The 3,501-nt window shown below is 37.6% G+C and overlaps 1 pseudogene; it reads left to right on the top strand.

Annotated features, from left to right (window-relative positions):
- Positions 1-730: 730 nt before the first annotated feature.
- On the top strand, positions 731-1,182 carry LOC118660714 (annotated as a pseudogene).
- The last annotated feature ends 2,319 nt before the right edge of the window (positions 1,183-3,501 follow it).

Genomic DNA, 3,501 nt, shown 5'->3' with positions numbered 1-3,501 from the left:
TTTAAACCCATCTAATTATGAGAAATTAACTTCTTTGTCTAACACTGATTTATCCCAAACAGCCTAGAATTACGTGTGAATATTGCACAATTCTGCAAACATGTCCTTTTGGGTGGTACCTGCCTTATACCACTTTCCTTATTTCCTTCACTATCTTGGTAATGTCTGCAGTTTTTTTATACTTAAAAAATGACATCTATGTTGCTGATGCTAGGCAAATATATTGTTATGTACTAAAATATCAAACTTTTCTATCAGTGACCTCTAAAATCCAGATTTAGAGCTCTTAATGCCTTTAAATTAATAATTATTTTCATCCATTTGCTGATATCAGTGCTGTAGACTTTTTAGTAGAAATAGTCATAAAAGAGCACTTTCAATTTTATCTTGCTTTTCTATTACAGTCTCTATGTCCTTGACCTTATATACAAGTTTATGGGTATGTAATTGTTCATTTAAATATTATTTAATTAAACATAGCATTAATTCATTAAATATTTATTGACTAGAAATAAAATATGATGAAAGTTATAATAGTGAAACCACAGAATAATATCGTAATACATAGGTGGGAGGCTAAGCTTGTCTAGAGGTAGGTCATCAAGGCTTCCTTGGGAAGTGACACTTCAAAATTCGAGGTAATGAGATTTAGGAAGGTCAAAAGAGTAAAGTGAGAAAAGGGTGTTACAAAAAGAGGGAACAGTCCAGTGTCAGACTCTGGATGAGATGTGCAGAAATGGCACCTTGCAAGGGGAAGGAAAAGAAGGAAGAACAAGTCATCAGCCTCGGACCTCAGGTGGCTGAAGGAGAAAATGTATTTGGGTCTGCCACATCGTTGCATCCTTCAATGACATTTTTGTCCATGTTACTGATCTTTCTGGCAAGGAAACCATCTGCCATGTGACTGATGGGATGAAGGTGAAGGCTGACCGAGATGAGTCCTCTCCATAGGCTGCCATGTTGGCTACCCAGGATGTGGCCCAGAGGTGCAAGGAGCTGGGCATCACTGCTCTTCACATCAAACTCTGGGCCACAGGAGGAAATAGGACCAAGACCCCTGGACCAGGGGCTCAGTCATCTCTAAGAGCCCTTGCCCACTTGGTTGGACAGATTGAGGATGTCACTCCCATCCCCTCCGACAGCACCCGCAGGAAGGGGGGTTGCTGTGGTCCTCATCTGTGAACAGGACTCCTCAAATTATTGTTTTCTGTTAATAAATGTTGTCTTCGTTTCCAAAAAAAAAAAAAGGGAACAGCTGTAAGTGAAAAAGCTCAGAGAGTGAGGAGAGCACATTTGAGAAACTGGAAGATACACAGGGTTACTCAAGGCTCTCCTTTCAGAAGGATGTAGAGAAAGGAGGCAGGGATGTTTTCAGGGCCCAGATTGTGAAAGATCCAATAAGCAACCACATGGATGGAATGTGAGGACATTAGACATTAGGTCAGACAGAGTGCGATGAAAACTGTATGATATCATTTATATGGGCATCTAAACAACACTGAACTTTAAAAACAAAGAGTAGAATGGTGTGACCAGGGGTTGAGGGTAGAGGAATTGGAGAGATGTCAATGGTACAAACCTGCAACTACAGATAAACAAATCTAGGAGGATATCTAATGCACAACACAGTGATTATAGTCAACAATACTGTATTACACCTTTCCAAGTTTCTAGGAGACTAGATTTTAAAAGTTCTAAGTACATAAATGTCATGATATTATATGACATGCTATATGTGTTAGCTAACGCTGCTGTAGAAATCATATGGAAAGATATGTGTGCCAAACAAACACATCGTACACTTTAAATTTATGCAACGTTTTGTCAATTTTATCTCAATGAAGTATAACATAAAAAAACCATAACAATCTATTAATAAAACAATAATTGCTCTGGTTTTATTATAAAGAATAGACTATAGAGGAGAACATATAGAAGCAGAAGAGTAACCAGCAGTGGTTTCTGACTATTGTGATTGCCATGGAATTGGATGCAAGAGAGATTAAAGTGGTTGAACCAGTAAAGTCGGATAAATGGTGAAATGTTTTAAAATGATAATATATAAAAATAATGTATGCCTTTTTAGATTTTTGGTTGAGAAACTAGGTTGAATGTTTGTTTTCATGTAATGTGCTGAGTCTGGAGGGATAAGCCACAGGTTTAGAGATACAGGATGAGTAACAGTGTTACTTCATAGTAGAATGTCTAGAATGAGAAAGCTTGCATAAGCTAGAGCTCTTAAATATGACAACATTTAAAGGTCATACAAAGCAAGAGAAACCTTCGAAAGAGAACGAGAATAAGGACCCAGAGATATTGAAGGGAAATGAAGAAATTAACTACTCGGTCATGGAAGCCAACTTCAGATAATGGGAGGAAAGGTGGAGGATATGGTGCCTTTACATGGGAGGAACTATTCAAGATGGAAGAGAATTAAGAAAACAAGCCTGAGTTCAAATTGAAGAAGTGCTGCTTATTCGAATGTTTCTTTGGGCAAGTCTTCACTAAACCTCATTTTTCTATTGGTATTACATTACTAGTAGAGTAAATTATGCAAGCATTACATTAATTCCTAATTTTAAAGTGATGGACACTCAGTAAATGTTTGCTGTTTTTATGTACTCTCGATAGAAGCCTGGGGCACATTATTTAAACTGTGCATGGTCTCACATTTCAAGAACACCATTCAGCAACCAAAATAAATGTTAAAAATTCCAATTCATTCACCTGCCTTGTAAATCATCCTATAAAACTCAGAGCACTACATTTTAAAAATGCTTTTAATGCTTTATTTTCTCCTCAGTAGTTGGTCCCCCTCACTCTGCTTAGGGACATCTCATATGCCAAAACAGCCTAATTCTCTCTGACCGTCTGATTAGCACTGCAGTTTCTCTGTGACCTTTATGCATTACCTGCCTCACTTGCTGCAATAATGATTTATTTCTTGCTACCTTTATAGCTCTGCTCCATTTATCTTTTCATTCTAGGATTCAAGCTGAGGAGCAACCTCAAACTGGAGTACGTTATTCTTTTGGCAAAATTAAAAAGCAAGAACACTGATGGAAACACGTAAAGATAGTTAAGCCTTCTGCTCAGAATCTGTATTCACATTACATTAGCCTGAGCAAGACACACAGCTAAATCTGACAGTGGGATGGGAAGAATACTCCTCTCATAACAAAACATTATAAATCGCATGGTAATAGGGAGAGTTTTATACTATTTTTACAGGAAATGAGAACTAAATAACTGAGAACAGTCACATCATCGACCACAATAGGGAACAAAAGTTTAAAATAAACTTAGTTCTAATCAGCATTCTCACCAAGTCTTCAAACCTTCATCAATCTCAGGCAGGCAAATTAAAATTATCTTATGGATGAGAGATGTGGATTGGGAAGGGAAGACCCTGGAGGGAACTCACATGTTAACAGATCTTGCTCCTGATACTGAAAGCAATTGAATGAGCAATCTAGGAATGCAGGGCTTTTGTTGTTGCTG

The sequence above is a fragment of the Myotis myotis genome, unplaced genomic scaffold (assembly GCF_014108235.1).
Source record: "Myotis myotis isolate mMyoMyo1 unplaced genomic scaffold, mMyoMyo1.p scaffold_m19_p_1, whole genome shotgun sequence".
Classification (NCBI taxonomy): Eukaryota; Metazoa; Chordata; class Mammalia; order Chiroptera; family Vespertilionidae; genus Myotis; species Myotis myotis.
This window is presented reverse-complemented; position numbering and strand designations above follow the sequence as displayed.